The sequence below is a fragment of the Leucopleurus acutus genome, assembly GCF_964270905.1.
Source record: "Leucopleurus acutus genome assembly, chromosome: X".
NCBI lineage: Eukaryota > Metazoa > Chordata > Mammalia > Artiodactyla > Delphinidae > Leucopleurus > Leucopleurus acutus.
In genome coordinates, this window is record NC_139148.1 from 104683760 (window position 1) to 104704421 (window position 20662).

The following is a 20662-nucleotide window of genomic DNA, read 5'->3' on the forward strand; positions in this document are numbered from 1 at the left end:
TTTAAGAGGACATTCATTCTCAGGGCTGTGCCTTCTGTAGTGTGTGCCTCCATAAATTTGTACCCCAGGCACTTCACTCACTTCAACCTAATTCTGGTCCTGCCCAATAGCCAAAAATCTATAAAACTGATAATATGGATTTGGATTGAAAGCAAACTAAGAACCTGGTTCATTTACGGACCACTAAAGTGTTCTGAAATACTGCATTAATTAATAGTTATATAAAAATTTAAAACATTTTAAGAAGCAAAACAAACAATAAACACAACCCAGTTGAACCAGCTCTGACTGTAGCCAGACATACATGCTTTTAAAAAGTATTGGAATTAAAGAATAGCAGAGAATGAAAATATTATTTAAACCAAAAGGAAACTAAATCATGAAATAAACATGATTCATTAATTTTGATGGGTATCAAACAGCAAACAGAATACGTTTCACAACTTCTATTGTCAGGTTAAGAGTGGTCATTATTAATTTGTGTTACACGTTCTCTTTGTATGTCATACTTTTGCTTTAAAGACTTCTACATAGGATTTGGAGCTCAATGATTCTATTGATTTCATACCACTGACTAGTTTACTGCCCTAAGTTTGGTTACCTCTGTGACTTTGTAGAACTTACAACCTTTTGTACTCTCTCTGATTGGAATGCAATGTGTTTTTGCAACGATGGCAAACTGCAGTGGCGTATGTTATTGATTTTAGTTAATGAAAAACTTGTTACTCTCTTTTCTTTTAATGGGCTATTGCCAGAGTTTCATAACTGTAGGCCCATTTTTCTTTTGAAGATTCTCTGACTTTGAGAGGTTGGGGAAGCATATAATGTTACAGTGAAAATATTGAAGCAGATTTATCAACATTGCCCCAAGGACTGTGATTATAAACTAAGAAGGGCTGGCAGTAATAACATTGAGAAAATGGACTCCATGTGATGAATAAGCAATTCCCTAAAAGGTTCTGTTCTACTGTTTGTGTGCCTTTGTGGTTTACAAGTGTGTGATAAGCAATAAGTAGTACTTATTTAATTGCAACACAGTATCAATCTTGTTTACCCCAATTAAGTGGAGGCAGGAGAAAAATAAATAAGAACATGACTTTCCTTAGATGAGACCCTCTAGATCAGTGTTCCTTAAAATGTAGTTTGTGGACCACATTTTTCAGTAGAGTGAAGGGAAGTTCGTTCTCCTAATTGGTCATTCTGTCTAGTGCTAGTCAAGTCACCAAAACTTCCTTTTGGTATTCTCTCACTACTCCTTTACTTCTTCTCACTTTTTCGTATGTCTGGTGCCCATGACTTGCTCCCCACTTGCCCAAAGGTCTTCTTCTTTTATATGCAGTACTCTATGTTTTAGATGGATTCTTCAATCTATCCACTCTGCACTGTCCCTGCCCCAAACTTTCATCATCAGAACTTTCTTCTCTGGTATTCTGTTGTCTGGCAGTAAAGTAAGAGAGCTGGTTATGTCCTTGTATACTGAGAAAACATGGACCATGATTTGAGAAGGGATAAAAGCATTTCTCACTCTTCCGCTAAGATACTATGCTACATCAAAACTGTTGGCCTAGCAGTATGTGTTATACTAGGAGTTGTTTAAGTAAGTGTTAGAATATGGATTTATTGTCCCATAATTATTCTTTCTCTGGGAGAGTAATAAGAGACCTATGAGGCATACCCAGGGCAGGTGACAGTACAATAGTGGGGTATAGAAAACATTTATTCCAATATTTTTCTTGTCAATCTCTACCATAAATATTAGAAAGCCATTTGTTTTCAGAGTCAGTTATGGCCCAATGACTTGTCACAGAATAAGATTAAAAGATGCTTGGAATTGCTAATTGATATGGGGTTTCTTTGAGGGGTGGGGGACAAAAGTGTTTCTCATGGCCACTTTGAGGACTACATGAAAGTAATACATCTAAGGTGCTTAACAGGATGCTTGGCACCATTATTATATTGATGTATTCTTTTCCTAATGTGCCTGTCCTCATGATTTGAAGATAACTGAACCCAGTTATTTCCATTCTCATTGTACAAGTATAAAAATAGTAAGTGAATTACAGAACCAGATAAAATGTACAAAACCTCTTGTATTTCCTAGTTTATTTTCCATCTGTAAAATAATATTAATTACCTAGTAGAGGTGCTGTAAGGATTAGGATAAATTAAATTTCACCAGTAAAGGGGGTTACACAGCACTTGGCACATAGGTACTACTCAGTAAATGCCAGTTCCATTCTTTAGTCAACCCTGAATAATGCTTCATGTCTAGCACATAATATTGATTTTGACAAGGCTCTCAGATGGAAAAATAATGAAGCTACTTTCTTAAAGTATTGGATATCAGGCACAGTCATTCAGTCATTTATTTGTCCATTCCTTTGATGAAGACTGATACAGTGGTGAATAAGACAAACATAGCTACCTTTATGCAGAGCTTCTAATATCTTGGGAGCTATTACTATGAATAAAAATAAATAATTGCTACTATAGAGAAAAACAGAGGATAGCCTGGGAAGTCAGTGGAGAGGCCCCTATCACAGAGAGAGGGATGAGAAGGCCTGGAAAGGCTTCCCAGGGCAAAAAGTGGCATCAGAGCTAAAATCCATGTTCCAGAGACAGGGAAGAGGATGTTGTGTTTGCCAGTGCCATTCCTCAGAAAATGTCAGTGCTTCTCAGCATTTGAATGCAATCTTTATTTCTGACCACTTCTTAGGAGTTTCATAGTCTGTGCTGTAAGGATCAGTTGTAACTGACCAAATGTTCTCTGGGACTGCCTTGACAGAGAAACACAAATTGTTTGGAAAATAATAATGATGAAATTGCCTTTGGAGTTTGGGATGCAGTAAAATGATTTCTCTCATTTGTACACCTAGAGTGTGTACACTCAGTGTAATTCTCCCAGGAGTGTAATCAATATCTTCTCTTTGTGGGCTTCCCTGGTGGCGCAGTGGTTAAGAATCCATCTGCCAATGCAGGGGGCATGGGTTCGAGCCCTGGTCCGGGAAGATCCCACATGCCGCGGAGCAACTAAGCCTGTGTGCTACAACTACTGAGCCTGTGCTCTGGAGCCTGCGAGCCACAACTACTGAAGCCCGTGTGCCTAGAGCCCGTGCTCCGCAACAAGAGAAGCCACCACCATGAGAAGCCCGCTCACCGCAACTAGAGAAAGCCCGCTCGCAGCAACGAAGACCCAACACAGCCAAAAATAAAATAAATAAAATAAATTAAAGAAATATATATCTTCTCTTTGTGTTTTATACTGAGCTATACAGTAACAAACCTGAAAGGGGAAAAATGTTTTAAAATTATTTTACCAGCTCTGGTCATAACGGATAGTCCAGGGGAATTCAGATATTTATATTTGTGGACTGCCTCTCTGTCACGTATATCTTGTAGGATGAATGGGCAAGCCATATAGCCACACCTTCCATCAAGACAATTTATTTAAGAACAACCTATAATTAAGTCTGTGTAAATATGACAAAAATGGATATGACTGAAATGTAATCAAAACAATGGAATATGGCCTCACTTATAAAAACTTACAGGAGGCAGCTCAGGTCTTTCTGGTATCTCCTACCTATCAAAAGATTTGTTGGAAGGATCCATTATGCAATGTAGGTAATTGCACTCTGAAAATTATGTACTTGCAAAGTAATACTCATTTGAGACTATGCCAGAACAACTAACGGGTATTTGGACAAAACAAATGTTTTGAAATATTTATTTCTGCTATGGCCTATTTTTGGAGTTCCCGCCTCGCCTGCACACAGTTGACAACTTATTTTCGTTTTCTTTTCATTATTTATTTATTTATTTAGGCAAGGGGATATCATAAATAAAACTACACAACAACAACAACAAAAAACCCATGTGCTGCAATATTTTCTTTTGTAAACATCTTTATTGAAGTATAATTCCTTTACAATGGTGTGTTAGTTTCTGCTTTATAACAAAGTGAATCAGTTACACATATACATATGTTCCCATCTCTCTTCCCTCTTGCGTCTCCCTCCCACCCTCCCTATCCCACCCCTCTAGGTGGACACAGAGCACCGAGCTGATCTCCCTGTGCTATGCGGCTGCTTCCCACTAGCTATCTACCTTACGTTTGGTAGTGTATATATGTCCATGCCACTCTCTCACTTTGTCCCAGCTTACCCTTCCCCCTCCCCGTGTCTTCAAGTCGATTCTCTAGTAGGTCTGCGTCTTTATTCCCATCTTGTGCCAGGTTCTTCATGACAGTCTCTTTTTTTTTTAGATTCCACATATATGTGTTAGCATACAGTATTTGTTTTTCTCTTTCTGGGTTACTTCACTCTGTATGACAGACTCTAGTTCCGTCCACCTCACTACAAATAACTCAATTTCGTTTATTTTTATGGCTAATATTCCATTGTATATATGTGCCACATCTTCTTTATCCATTCATTTGTTGATGGACACTTAGGTTGCTTCCATGTCCTGGCTATTGTAAATAGAGCTGCAGTGAACATTTTGGTACATGACTCTTTTTGAATTATGGTTTTCTCAGGGTATATGCCCAGTAGTGGGATTGCTGGGTCGTATGGTAGTTCTATGTTTAGTTTTTTAAGGAACCTCCATACTGTTCTCCATAGTGGCTGTATCAATTAACACTCCCACCAACAGTGCAAGAGGGTTCCCTTTTCTCCAAACCCTCTCCAGCCTTTATTGTTTGTAGATTTTTTGATGATGGCCATTCTGACCGGTGTGAGGTGATACCTCATTGTACTTTTGATTTGCATTTCTCTAATGATTCATGATGTTGAGCATTCTTTCATGTGTTTGTTGGCTATCTGTATATCTTCTTTGGAGAAATGTTTATTTAGGTCTTCTGCCCATTTTTGGATTGGGTTGTTTGTTTTTTTGATATTGAGCTGCCTGAGCTGCTTGTAAATTTTGGAGATGAATCCTTTGTCAGTTGCTTCATTTGCAAATATTTTCTCCCATTCTGAGGGTTGTCTTTTCCTCTTGTTTATGGTTTCCTTTGCTGTGCAAAAGCTTTTAAGTTTCATTAGTTCCCCTTTCTTTATTTTTGTATTTCTTTCCATTTCCCAAGGAGGTGGGTCAAAACGGATCTTGCTGCGATTTATGTCATAGAGTGTTCTGCCTATGTTTTCCTCTAAGAGTTTTATAGTGTCTGGCCTTACATTTAGGTCTTTAATCCTTTTTTTTTTTTTAACATCTTTATTGGGGTATAATTGCTTTACAATGGTGTGTTAGTTTCTGCTTTATAACAAAGTGAATCAGTCATACATAAACATATGTTCCCATATGTCTTCCCTGTTGTGTCTCCCTCCCTCCCACCCTCCCTATCCCACCCCTCCAGGCTGTCACAAAGCACCGAGCCAATATCCCTGTGCCATGCGGCTGCTTCCCACTAGCTATCTACCTTACTACGTTTGTTAGTGTGTATATGCCCATGACTCTCTCTCGCCCTGTCACAGCTCACCCTTCCCCCTCCCCATAACCTCAAGTCCGTTCTCTAGGAGGTCTGCGTCTTTATTCCTGCTTTACCCCTAGGTTCTTCATGACATTTTTTTTCTTAAATTCCATATATATGTGTTAGCATACGGTATTTGTCTTTTTCTTTCTGACTTACTTCACTCTGTATGACAGACTCTAGGTCTATCCACATCATTACAAATAGCTCAATTTCGTTTCTTTTTATGGCTGAGTAATATTCCATTGTATATATGTGCCACATCTTCTTTATCCATTCATCCGATGACGGGCACTTAGGTTGTTTCCATCTCCGGGCTATTGTAAATAGAGCTGCAATGAACATTTTGGTACATGACTCTTTTTGAATTTTGGTTTTCTCAGGGTATATGCCCAGTAGTGGGATTGCTGGGTCATATGGTAGTTCTATTTGTAGTTTTTTAAGGAACCTCCATACTGTTCTCCATAGTGGCTGAACCAATTCACATTCCCACCAGCAGTGCAAGAGGGTTCCCATTTCTCCACACCCTCTCCAGCATTTATTGTTTCTAGAGTTTTTCATGATGGCCATTCTGACTGGTGTGAGATGATATCTCATTGTAGTTTTGATTTGCATTTCTCTAATGATTAATGATGTTGAGCATTCTTTCATGTGTTTGTTGGCAGTCTGTATATCTTCTTTGGAGAAATATCTATTTAGGTCTTCTGCCCATTTTTGGATTGGGTTGTTTGTTTTCTTGTTATTGAGCTGCATGAGCTGCTTGTAAATTTTGGAGATTAATCCTTTGTCGGTTGCTTCATTTGCAAATATTTTCTCCCATTCTGAGGGTTGTCTTTTGGTCCTGTTTATGGTTTCCTTTGCTGTGCAAAAGCTTTGAAGTTTCATTAGGTCCCATTTGTTTATTTTTGTTTTTATTTCCATTACTCTAGGAGGTGGGTCAGAAAGGATCTTGCTGTGATTTATGTCATAGAGTGTTCTGCCTATGTTTTCCTCTAAGAGTTTGATAGTTTCTGGCCTTACATTTAGGTCTTTAATCCATTTTGAGCTTATTTTTGTGTATGGTGTTAGGGAGTGATCTAATCTCATACTTTTACATGTACCTGTCCAGTTTTCCCAGCACCACTTATTGAAGAGGCTGTCGTTTCTCCATTGTACATTACTGCCACCTTTATCAAAGATAAGGTGTCCATATGTGCATGGGTTTATCTCTGGGCTTTCTATCCTGTTCCATTGATCTATCTTTCTGTTTTTGTGCCAGTACCATACCGTCTTGATAACTGTAGCTTTGTAGTATAGTCTGAAGTCAGGGAGCCTGATTCCTCCAGTTCCTTCTTTCATTCTCAAGATTGCTTTGGCTATTCGGGGTCTTTTGTGTTTCCATACAAATTGTGAAATTTTTTTTTCTAGTTCTGTGAAAAATGCCAGTGGTAGTTTGATAGGGATTGCATTGAATCTATAGATTGCTTTGGGTAGTAGAGTCATTTTCACAATGTTGATTCTTCCAATCCAAGAACATGGTATATCTCTCCATCTATTTGTATCATCTTTAATTTCTTTCATCAGTGTCTTATAATTTTCTGCATACAGGTCTTTTGTCTCCTTAGGTAGGTTTATTCCTCGATATTTTATTCTTTTTGTTGCAATGGTAAATGGGAGTGTTTTCTTGATTTCACTTTCAGATTTTTCATCATTAGTATATAGGAATGCCAGAGATTTCTGTGCATTAATTTTGTATCCTGCCACTTTACCAAATTCATTGATTAGCTCTAGTAGTTTTCTGGTAGCATCTTTAGGGTTCTCTATGTATAGGATCATGTCATCTGCAAACAGTGACAGCTTTACTTCTTCTTTTCTGATTTGGATTCCTTTTATGTCCTTTTCTTCTCTGATTGCTGTGGCTAAAACTTCCAAAACTATGTTGAATAAGAGTGGTGAGAGTGGGCAACCTTGTCTTGTTCCTGATCTTAGTGGAAATGCTTTCAGTTTTTCACCATTGAGGAGGATGTTTGCTGTGGGCTTGTCATATATGGCCTTTATTATGTTGAGGAAAGTTCCCTCTATGCCTACTTTCTGCAGGGTTTTTATCATAAATGGGTGTTGAATTTTGTCAAAAGCTTTCTCTGCATCTATTGAGATGATCATATGGTTTTTCTCCTTCAATTTGTTAATATGGTTTATCACATTGATAGATTTGCGTATATTGAAGAATCCTTGCATTCCTGGAATAAACCCCACTTGATCATGGTGTATGATCCTTTTAATGTGCTGTTGGATTCTGTTTGCTAGTATTTTGTTGAGGATTTTTGCATCTATGTTCATCAGTGATATTGGCCTGTAGTTTTCTTTCTTTGTGACATCCTTGTCTGGTTTTGGTATCAAGGTGATGGTGGCCTCGTAGAAGGAGTTTGGGAGTGGTCCTCCCTCTGCTATATTTTGGAAGAGTTTGAGAAGGATAGGTGTTAGCTCTTCTCTAAATGTTTGATAGAATTCGCCTGTAAAGCCATCTGGTCCTGGGCTTTTCTTTGTTGGAAGGTTTTTAATCACAGTTTCAATTTCAGTGCTTGTGATTGGTCTGTTCATATTTTCTATTTCTTCCTGATTCAGTCTTGGCAGGTTGTGCATTTCTAAGAATTTGTCCATTTCTTCCAGATTGTCCATTTTATTGGCATAGAGTTGCTTGTAGTAATCTCTCATGATCTCTTTTATCTCTGCAGTGTCAGTTGTTACCTCTCCTTTTTCATTTCTAATTCTATTGATTTGAGTCTTCTCCCTTTTTTTCTTGATGAGTCTGGCTAGTGGTTTATCTATTTTGTGTATCTTCTCAAAGAACCAGCTTTTAGTTTTATTGATCTTTGCTATTGTTTCCTTCATTTCTTTTTCATTTATTTCTGATCTGATTTTTATGATTTCTTTCCTTCTGCTAGCTTCGGGTTTTTTTGTTCTTCTTTCTCTAATTGCTTGAGGTGCAAGGTTAGGTTGTTTATTCGAGATGTTTCCTGCTTCTTAAGGTGGGCTTGTATTGCTATAAACTTCCCCCTTAGAACTGCTTTTGCTGCATCCCACAGGTTTTGGGTCGTTGTGTCTCCATTGTCATTTGTTTCTAGGTATTTTTTGATTTCCTCTTTGATTTCTTCAGTGATATCTTCATTATTAAGTAGTGTATTGTTTAGCCTCCATGTGTTTGTATTTTTTACAGATCTTTTCCTGTAATTGATATCTAGTCTCATGGTGTTGTGGTCAGAAAAGATACTTGATACAATTTCAATTTTCTTAAATTTACCAAGGCTTGATTTGTGACCTAAGATATGATCTATCCTGGAGAATGTTCCATGAGCACTTGAGAAAAATGTGTATTCTGTTGTTTTTGGATGGAGTGTCCTATAAATATCAATTAAGTCCATCTTGTTTAATGTATCATTTAAAGCTTGTGTTTCCTTATTTATTTTCATTTTGGATGATCTGTCCATGGGTGAAAGTGGGGTGTTTAAGTCCCCTACTATGAATGTGTTACTGTCGATTTCCCCTTTTATGGCTGTTAGTATTTGCCTTATGTATTGAGGTGCTCCTATGTTGGGTGCATAAATATTTACAATTGTTATATCTTCTTCTTGGATCGATCCCTTGATCATTATGTAGTGTCCTTCTTTGTCTCTTTTAATAGTCCTTATTTTAAAGTCTATTTTGTCTGATATGAGAATTGCTACTCCAGCTTTCTTTTGGCTTCCATTTGCATGGAATATCTTTTTCCATCCCCTTACTTTCAGTCTGTATGTGTCTCTAGGTCTGAAGTGAGTCTCTTGTAGACAGCATATATAAGGGTCTTGTTTTTGTATCCATTCAGCTAATCTGTGTCTTTTGGTGGGAGCATTTAGTCCATTTACATTTAAGGTAATTATCGATATGTATGTTCCTATTCCCATTTTCTAAATTGTTTTGGGTTCGTTATTATAGGTCTTTTCCTTCTCTTGTGTTTCTTGCCTAGAAAAGATCCTTTAGCATTTGTTGTAAAGCTGGTTTGGTGGTGCTGAACTCTCTCAGCTTTTGCTTGTCTGTAAAGGTTTTAATTTCTCCATCAAATCTGAATGAGATCCTTGCTGGGTAGAGTAGTCTCGGCTGCATGTTTTTCTCCTTCATCACTTTCAGTATGTCCTGCCACTCCCTTCTGGCTTGTAGGGTTTCTGCTGAGAGATCAGCTGTTAACCTTATGGGGATTCCCTTATGTGTTATTTGTTGTTTTTCCCTTGCTGCTTTTAATATGCTTTCTTTGTATTTAATTTTTGACAGTTTGATTAATATGTGTCTTGGCGTATTTCTCCTTGTATTTATCTTGTATGGGACTCTCTGTGCTTCCTGGACTTGATTAACTATTTCCTTTCCCATGTTAGGGAAGTTTTCAACTATAATCTCTTCAAATATTTTCTCAGTCCCTTTCTTTTTCTCTTCTTCTTCTGGAACCCCTATAATTCGAATGTTGGTGCGTTTAATGTTGTCCCAGAGGTCTCTGAGACTGTCCTCAGTTCTTTTCATTCTTTTTTCTTTATTCTGCTCTGCAGTAGTTATTTCCACTATTTTATCTTCCAGGTCACTTATCCATTCTTCTGCCTCAGTTATTCTGCTATTGATCCCATCTAGAGTACTTTTAATTTCATTTATTGTGTTGTTCATCGTTGCTTGTTTCATCTTTAGTTCTTCTAGGTCCTTGTTAACTGATTCTTGCATTTTGTCCAATCTATTGTCCATTCTATCTCCAAGATTTCGGATCAACCTTACTATCATTATTCTGAATTCTCTTTCAGGTAGACTGCCTATTTCCTCTTCATTTGTCAGGTCTGGTGCATTTTTATCTTGCTCCTTTATCTGCTGTGTGTTTTTCTGTCTTCTCATTTTGCTTATCTTACTGTGTTTGGGGTCTCCTTTTTGCAGGCTGCAGGTTCGTAGTTCCTCCTGTTTTTGATGTCTGTCTCCAGTGGCTAAGGTTGGTTCAGTGGGTTGTGTAGGCTTCCTGGCGGAGGGGACTAGTGCCTGTGTTGTGGTGGATGAGGCTGGATCTTGTCTCTCTAGTGGGCAGGTTCACGTCTGGTGGTGTGTTTGGGGGTGTCTGTGGCCTTATTATGATTTTAGGCAGCCTCTCTGCTAATGGGTGAGGTTGTGTTCCTGTTTTGCTAGTTGTTTGGCATAGGTTTTCCAGCACTGTGGCTTGCTGGTCGTTGAGTGAAGCTGGGTGCTGGTGTTAAGATGGAGGTCTCTGGGAGATTTTCGCCGTTTGACATTATGTGGAGCTGGGAGGTCTCTTGTTGATCAGTGTCCTGAAGTTGGCTCTCCTACCTCAGAGGCAGAGCCCTGCCTCCTGGCTGGAGCACCAAAAGCTTTTCATCCACACGGCTCAGGATAAAAGGGAGAAAAAGTAGAGGGAATTAGTAGAAGTATGAGGAAAGAAAGAAGGAAAGGAGGGTAGGAAGGAAGGAAGAAAGAAAGAAAGAAGCAAAGAAGGAAAGAAGGCAAGAAGGAAAGAAAGGAGGGAGGGAGGGAGAGAGGAAGGAAGGAGGGAAAGAAGGAAAAAAGACAGAAAGAAGATACAGTAAAAATAAAATAAAGTATAATAAAGTTATTGAATTAAAAAATTCTTATTTAGAAAAAAAAAAAGGGACGGAAAGAACCTTAGGACAAATGTTGGCAGCAAAGCTATACAGACAAAATCTTACACAGAAGCATACACATACACCCTCACTAAAAGAGGTAAATGGGGAAAAATCCTAAATCTTGCTGTCAGAGACCACCTCCTCAATTTGGGATGATTCGTTGTCTAAAGGAGGGAAGGAAGGACGGAAAGAAAGAAAGAAAGAACGAAGGTAAAGTATAATATTGTTATTAAAATTAATTATTAAGAAAAAAATTAAAAAAAAACATGGACGGATAGAACCCTAGGACAAATGATGGAAGCAAGACTATACAGACAAGATCTCACACAGAAGCATACACATACACATTCACAAAAAGAGGAAAGGGGAAAGAATCATAGATCTTGCTCCTAAAGTCCACTTCCTTAATTTGGGATGATTGGTTGTCTATTCAGGTATTCCACAGATGCAGGGTACATCAAGTTGATTGTGGAGCTTTAATCCGTTGCTTCTGAGGCTGCTGGGAGAGATTTCCCTTTCTCTTCTTTGTTCTCACAGCTCCCAGGGCTAAGCTTTGGATTTGGCCCTGCCACTGCGTGTAGATCGCTGGAGGGCGTCTGTTTTTTGCTCAGACAGGATGGGGTTAAAAGAGCCGCTGATTGGGGGCTCTGGCGCACTCAGGCCGGCGGGGACGGAGGGGCACAGAGTGCGGGGCGGGCCTGCGGTGGCAAAGGCCGGCGTGACTTTGCACCAGCCTGAGGCGCGCTGTGCGCTGTCCTGGGGAAGTTGTCCCTGGATCCCGGGAACCTGGCAGTGGCGGGCTGCACAGGCTCCGCGGAAGAGGGGTGTGGAGAGTGACCTGTGCTCGCACACAGGCCCCTCGGTGGCGGCAGCAGCAGCCTTAACGTCTCCCGCCTGCCTCTGGGGTCCGCGCTTTTAGCCGCGGCTTGCGCCCGTCTCTGGATTCCGCGCTTTCAGCCGCGGCTCGCGCCCGTCTCTGGATTCCGCGCTTTCAGCTGCGGCTCGCGCCCGTCTCTGGGGTTCGCGCTTTTAGCCGCGGCTCGCGCCCGTCTCTGTAGTTCCTTTAAGCAGCGTTCTTAAACCCCTCTCCTCACGCCCCAGGAAACAAAGAGGGAAGGAAAAGTCTCCTGCCTCTTCGGCAGGTGCAGGCTTTTTCCCCGGACTCCCTCCCGGCTAGCTGTGGTGCACTAACCCCTTCAGGCTATGTTCAAGCCGCCAACCCCAGTCCTCTCCCTGCGCTCCGGCCTCAGCTCGCAGCCCCGCCCGCCCCGGCGGGTGAGCAGACGAGCCTCTCGGGCTGGTGAGTGCCGGTCGGCACCGATCCTCTGTGCGGGAATCTCCCCGCTTTGCCCTCCGCACCCGTTGCTGTGCAGTCCTCCGCAGCTTCGAAGCTCCCCCCTCCGCCTCCCGCAGTCTCCGCCCGCGAAGGGGCTTCCTAGTGTGTGGAAACTTTTCCTCCTTCACAGCTCCCTCCCACTGGTGCAGGTGCCGTCCCTATTCTTTTGTCTCTGTTTATTTTTTTCTTTTGCCCTACCCATGTACGTGGGGAGTTTCTTGCCTTTTGGGAGGTCTGAGGTCTTCTGCCAGCCTTCAGTAGGTGTTCTGTAGGAGTTGTTCCACGTGTATATGTATTTCTGGTGTATCTGTGGGGAGGAAGGTGATCTCCGCGTCTTACTCTTCCGCCATCTTCCGCCTTCTCCTTTAATCCTTTTTGAGTTTATTTTTGTGTATGGTGTTAGGGAGTGTTCTAATTTCATTCTTTTACATGTAGCTGTCCAGTTTTCCCGGCACCACTTACTGAAGAGACTGTCTTTTCTTTATTGTATATTGTTACCTCCTTTATCAAAAATAAGGTGACCATATGTTCGTGGGTTTATCTCTGGGTACGATCTTTTACTGGGTAGTTATCATGTCCATTTGTCCTTATCATTTCTATAAGTTGAAATGAACAGATGCCAGAGTGGTATTTGGCATGTGTGGTTTGAGGTGTAACACCTCATAAGTTCAACTGAAATGGAGTTAGAATTAAGGGCAAAATAAGATGGTAATCAGAGCAATGTGATTTTAGAATCCAGATTTCTTTACCCTATGTTGAGGTAAGAGTAATTTGGAATAGTAAAGAAAAATCTATTTATTTTACAAACATCTAGGAATGTTAAATTTCAGAATAATTCTTGTTCCTTCAAACAAGAATTCTGTTTTGGAATTGCTCTAGGAAGGAAGGAGAAATATAGGTCACGGATATGTTTGAGCTTTAGGTTAAAATTCTTCTGTATCACTTATGATTAGTATTATATAATAAGAGTGTAAAAGTACTTATTTTTGAAAGTGTTATCATTGGTGATTAAGTGTGATCTCTAACATTATACATTTTTATATATTAAAAGGCCTGCTATAGTTGGACTTACCTGGAACTAAATTAGACACTTGCCGGGGGATGTAATGAGTGATTCAAAAATATGGTAAAATAAGTGAGCCTCAACTTGTGAGTCGAAACTCAACCCTATATATATTGCCTCAAATTCTTAGATATTAAGTCAGTCTGCTTGGGGAAGAAACCTGCTATGTATTGATTAATACTCTTTTGATTTCATTTTTTTCATCTCTCTGTATGTGCTTTTTTTTTAAAACCTATCCTGCTTTCCCAAACATGTGAGCAATTTTATATTTCTTTATGTGGTTTGCCCTTTCTCTTATAACTTCCTTTTGCCACTTTTCTGAATAGCACACTTTCGTTTGATAAGTGGTGGGTGTTACATAGCCAAGGCCAAGCTTATTTCAAGGCATTGACTGTGCATTGGAATAAGCTTTCTTGAATGTAAATTATATCACCTAGACCAAGAAATAAATGAAAAAAATCTCTCTTGAGTGGAAAAAGTTACTGTATGTTGACAGAATGTAACTAATTTTGCATATACTTACTATGATTGCTTTTTGCAATTCAAAAAACCCTGTGCTATTAAATCTATGTATGTTAAAGTAAAGCCATTTTCCTGAGATGAAACGCTTCACATTCAGTTATATCAAAATTCCTCATCTATGACTCTTGATTTCAGACTTCACCATTTGTGCATCTATTGAAGTTGAGATAATGTGCAGCAGAAAAGTTGTTTTCAGTTTTTGGTAATTAAGACAAAGGATGGGAGTTATAAGCAAACAAAAGCCAATTATAAATGTTTTAGGCTCTTCAGAAAACATTGGTATTAGAACTAGGAGTCTGGTGTGATAAGTTGACTGTTCCTGGTTTTCGTTTTTGTGTTTTTAAAAACTTCACCTGTACTACTAGCCTAAGTGAGATTAAACATGGGAATATAAAGCAGAGAAATTAGCTGTGCTTTAGAGCAGTGGTTCCCAACCTTTCTGGCATCAGGGACCAGTTTCGTGGAAGACAATTTTTCCACAGACTGGCGGGTTGCGGGGGGGATGGTTTTGGGATGTTTCAAGCACATTACTTTTTTTTATTGGCTGCATCGGGTCTTTGTTGCTGCGCATGAGCTTTCTCTAGTTGTGGTGAGCAGGGGCTACTCTTTGTTGTGGTGCACGGGCTTCATTGTGCTATCTTCTCTTGTTGAGGAGCACAGGCTCTAGGCGTGTGGGCTTCAGTAGTTGCAGCGTGTGGACTCAGTAGTTGTGGCTCACGGGCTCTAGAGCACAGGCTCAGTAGTTGTGGCACACAGGCTTAGTTGCTGTGCAGCATGTGGGATCTTCCTGGACCAGGGATCGAGCCCGCCTCCCCTGCATTGGCAGGCGGATTCTTAACCACCGCACCACGGGGGAAGTCCCAAGCACGTTACATTTATTGTGTACTTTATTTCTATTATTATTTCCTTGTAATATATAATGAAATAATTATACAGCTCACCATAATGCAGAATCAGTGGGAGCCCTGAGCTTGTTTTCACTTGCCAATCACTGGTAGGGTTTTGATATGAGTCTGCAAGCAATTGATTTATTATGGTCTCTGTGCTGTCAAAGCTCTCTGCTAATGATAATCTGTATTTGCAGCCGCTCCCCAGTGCTAGCATCACCGCCTCAGCTCCATCTCAGATCATCAGGCATTAGATTCTCATAAGGAGTGTGCACCCTAGATCCCTCACATGTGCAGTTCACAGTAGGGTTCATGCTCCTATGAGAATCTAATGCCGTCGGTGATCTGACAGGAGGCGGAGCTCAGGCAGTAATGCGAGCAACGGGGAGTGGCTGTAAATACAGATGAAGCTTCACTTGCCTGCCACTCACCTCCTGCTGTGCGGCCCAGTACCGGTCCGTGGCCCAGGGGTTGGGGACTCTTGCTTTAGAGTGGCCTTTTAATGCCACTAATTTCAAGAGGCTTGGGGAAGGGGGAACTTAAGGACAGTAGGTCTTTATGATACGGTATAGTGTCCATCGACAGATGAATGGATAAAGAAGATGTGGCACATATATACAGTGGAATATTACTCAGCCATAAAAAGAAACGAAATTGAGTTATTTATAATGAGGTGGATGGACCTAGAGTCTGTCATACAGAGTGAAGTAAGTCAGAAAGAGAAAAACAAACTGTATGCTAACACATATATATGGAATCTAAAAAAAAAAGGTTCTGAAGAAGAACCTAGGGGCAGGACAGGAATAGAGATGCAGACATAGAAAATGGATTTGAGTAGACGGGGAGGGGGAAGGGTAAGCTGGGACAAAGTGAGAGAGTGGCATGGACATATATACACTACCAAATGTAAAATAGATAGCTAGTGCGAAGCAGCTGCATAGCACAGGGAGATCAGCTTGGTGCTTTGTGACCACCTAGAGTGGAGGGATAGGGAGGGTGGGAGGGAGATGCAAGAGGGAGGGGATATGGGGATATATGTATACGTATAGCTGATTCACTTTGTTTTACAGCAGAAACTAGCACAACATTGTAAAGCAATTATACTCTAACAAAGGTGTTAAAAAAATTAAAAATTTTAAAAGAAACAAAGTACCTGTACTGTTTTACATTCCCATCAGCAGTTTATGATAATTCCAGTTTTCCACATGTTATTGTCCTTTAAAATTCTAGTTGTTTTAGTGAGTGTGAATTGGTATCTCATTGTGGCTTTTATTTGCACTTTCCTAATAGCTGATGATATTAAGCCTCTTTTTCTACTTAGTGGCCATTTGTATATATTATTTGGAGACATGTGTATTCAAATCCTTTGACTATTTTTGCATAGGGTTATCATCCTTTTTTTATAGAGTTGTAATAGTTGTTTATATATTCCAGATACACGTCTCTAGTCTTTTATCAGATAAATTATTTCCACATATTTTCTCCCATTATGTTCGTTATCTTTATACTTTCTTGGTAATATGACTTGATGCACAAAAGGTTTTAAATTTTGATGAAATTCAATTTATCTATTTTTTCTTTGTGTCTAAAAGAAGTTGACTAGTCTAATGTCATGCACATTTTCATCTATATTTTCTTGTAAGAGTTTTCTAGTTTCTTCTCTTATATGTAGGCTTATGATATATTTGAGTCAAGTTTTATATATGGTTAAGGAAGGGGTTGAACTTCATTCTTTGGCATGTGCCTATCCAAGCGTCTCAGTACAGTTTGTGAAAAGACTCTTCTTTCCCCATTGAATTGTCTTGGCAGCCTTCTCAAAAATCAATTGATCATAAATGTGCGGTTTTATTTATTGACTCTCAATTCTATATTACTGATCTGTATATGTGTCCTTATCACAGTGGCACATTGTTTTGATTACTGTACCCTTGTACTGACTTTTGAAGTCAGGAAATGTGAGTCATCCAACTTTGTTCTTTTTCAAGATTGTTTTTATCATTCTGGGTCTCTTGCAATTCCATCTGAATTTTAGGATCAGCTTGTAAATTTCTGCAAAAAAAGCACAGTAGAGTTTTTTGGTAGGAAGTTAGATGACAGCCATTTGGGGTATATTGCCATAAATGCATGAATACGGGGTGTCTTTTAATTTATTTTGGTTTTCTTTTATTTCCTTCAGAAATGTTTTGTAGTTTTCAGTGTATAAGCTTATACTTCTTCGGTTAGATTTCTACTTAATTATTTAGTCTTTTTGATGTTTTAAATGGAATCGTTTCCTTAATTTCATTTTCAGATTTTTCACTGCTAGTGTATAGGAATACAACGGATTTTTATATAATGATCTTATATCCTTCAACCCTGTCAAACTCATTTATTAGCTCTAGAAGGTTTTTAGAGGATTCCTTAGTTTTTTCTCTGTACAAGATTATGTCATCTGAAAATAAAGTTTGCCTTCTTTCTTTCCAGTTTGGATACTTTGATTTCTCTTTCTTGCCTAATTTTCCTACCTAGAACCTCTCATGTAAAGTTGAATAGAAGTAGTGAGAGCAAATGTCCTTGTCTTGTTTCTGCTCTTAGAAAGCATTCAGTCTTTCATCATCAAGTATGATGTTAACTGTGAACTTTCTCATAGATACCTTTTTTCAGCTTAAGGAAATTCATTTCTATTCCTAGTTGGTTAATTATTTTTATCATGAAAAGGTATTGGGTTTTGTCAAATGCTTTCTGCATCTATTGGGATGATCATTTGGTTTTAGCCCTTTATTTATTAGTATGACATATTACATTGATTGAGTTATAGATTGTTAAACCAACATTGCATTCCTGGGATAAATCCTGCTTGGTCATAATGTATATTCTTTTTTATATGTCATGGATTCAACTTGCTAGTATATTGTTGAGGATAAAATGTGCTATTATCTTTATCTTTCTTGGGAGAAGGAGTTACTGAATAAGTAAGCTTTTAGTTTAGGGCATTTTAGTGAAAACTTGAGAGTGTTTGACTGAGGAGTTCCTGATAAGATGACATTTAGAGTAATAAGTTCAATGCTAGCCTAGTAATAAGTTCAATGCTAGCCTTTACCACCTAGGTGATTGATGTCTATGAGAGACAGATGAGACTACTCTTATCCAGGTGACCAAGTACTTCCTTGTTAAAACCAAGGCTGACTTTGTTTCATTCTCTCTAAAAATGTTGACCATGCAGTCTTTCTGGAAACATTGACACCACACTATTCTGGATTTACTCCTTCTCTTCTTGATGTTCCCTATTATGCTCCTTTGTGGGCTTTTCTTCCTTGGGCATTCCTTGAATTTTAGTATTCTTTAAGTATTCATCCTTATCTCCTCAGATCATAAACATTTTGGGGGAATGTTATCCACTCAGTGCTTTAACTATCAATATAATGCAGATTCCTGAATTTATATCCAGTTCCTTATCTCTCCCTTGAATAATTCCAACGTGTGTTGTGTGTGTAGGATATAACACAGGCATCTCAAATTCAATATATTCCAAATTGAATCCATTTTTTCCTCTGAACTTCCAACCTCTTCCAAGTTTTGGGTCCCCTAAATCATGGTAAATTTTTCAACATTTACCCAATTGCTCATGTAAGTATTTCTTTTTAAAAAATATATATATTTATTTATTTATTTGGCTGTGCCAGGTATTAGTTGCGGCACGCAGGATCTTCTTTTTTAGTTGCGGCATGTGGGATCTTTAGTTGTGGCATGTGAACTCTTAGTTGCGGCATGTGGGATCTAGCTCCCTGACCAGGGATCAAACCTGGGCCCCCTGCATTGGGAGCACAGAGTCTTAGCCACTGGATCATCAGGGAAGTCCCCCTCATGTAAGTGTTTCAATCATAGTTCTTGTTTACTCCCTCCATGCCCCAGTATCACTGAGCTTACTGTGGCTAAATATCTCTCATCTATAAATTTCTCTCCCTCTTGCTATTATTCTTGTTAAGGCCACTCTCAAATCCTATCAGAGTCTTACAGTAATATTATAAATGGTTTTCCTAAGCAATTCAATCTCCACATATAACCCAGAAAGATCTTTCTTCAGTGTAAACCAGGTCATAGCACTCTCCTCTTTAAAACCATTCTTTGGCTTGTGATTCCTCTTAGGATAAAATGTAAACTTCTTAATAGGGCTTTTATATCTCTGTAATATCTTGTCCAGCTTACCTTACTATTTATTTTGTCACAAGTTCATTCTGAACACTACATACTCCAGCAAATTTGTTGAATCAATGAATTGAATTTTAGTTTTAATTTAAATAATCAACATCAAATAGGAAAATTATTAAACTGAACATTAAGGATCCTTAGATAAGCTACTTATTCTGTTCATTAGTGAAAGGGGCTTAAAACTACCTAAACTACTTATCTTGCAGATTGTGTGAGGCACATGTAATAAGATATATTTAGAATGTGAAAAATACAAGCACTCTACCAATGTTAGGCAACCTGATATACTTAGTAATAATGTTGACAATAATATAATAGTAATAATATTTAACTTTTCTCCACTAGAAAGTGATCTGGGTTTGACCTTTATAATTTTAGAGCTGCTTCAGCTCTTCCACTTTTAACTATGTGGTCTTGAGGAATGAATCTATCTTCCTCCCGTCCTCCCTCCCTTCCTTCCTTCTTTCTTTTCCTTCCTTTTATCCATCTATCCATCCATCCATCCACCTACAGATTTAATGTAATTCTAATCTTTCTGAACTTGTTTCCTTATCTGAGAAATGGAGATAATAAAATTTCCCTTAGTAATTTTAGCAGCATTGTTAGGAAGAGTAAATAAAATATTACATATTAAATTATTTCATGAACTACAAAATGCTATGAAATTTTAATTTGATTTAGCTCAATTAATTGTAAAATCAAGTACAAAAATGTGTTTCATTTTCAAGTTTTGGAGATTATGTATGCCATCCCTCTTTTCCATTTTTCTGGCCTTTCATGAGGTGACTCTTAAGCCAACAGCATTATAATCAGCATTATTAATTAATAAAATTTACTGAATACCTACTCTATGCCAGATTTTGTGCTATGCACTGTGAATATCTACTGAATCCTTATGCCGTCAATTAATTTATAGATTGGTTCAGGCAAAATAGAACATTATTTTATGAATGTGGGGGCTTAGTGCGGAAGAATTAGGATAAAATCCAAGTGAACATAGAATTATAATCTTCTAAAAGGTATCAATTACAAAATTTTATTATTACTCACACAGGTACACATCTTCCTGTAAAAATAGATCATAATTACCATATGTCAGTCAGAATGGCTGGGTTTCTGATTTTAGTGAAATGGGAAAGAGTTTCATCTTTGGTGATAGAAAGCCTCCAACAAATTTTATTCTTGAGACTCTTTTATTCAAATCCATGGCTTTTGACTAGCTCTGTTTGTTTCATACCTTTTTCATTAATTGATGTCTGTTGAGGATAATGTATAATGTATCGGGACATATTTGGTCTTAGGATAAGAATCTTTTAATCAGTAAATGTCCCACAAGGCCAGTTCTACTTTTGCTGAAGTGAAAAAAAAAATCCTATTATCACTGATTTAGGAGAAATAAAACCCCTTTTGGTTGATTGATATGCTAGAGACCCAGGAAATGTCACAGTCTGATGAACTTCACAAGGCCACTTATGGTTAATATCTTGTTGTGATAGAATCCTATAGAACATTTGTAGCTAATATAAATCAAATGTAAATTCCATCATTGTTCATTATAAA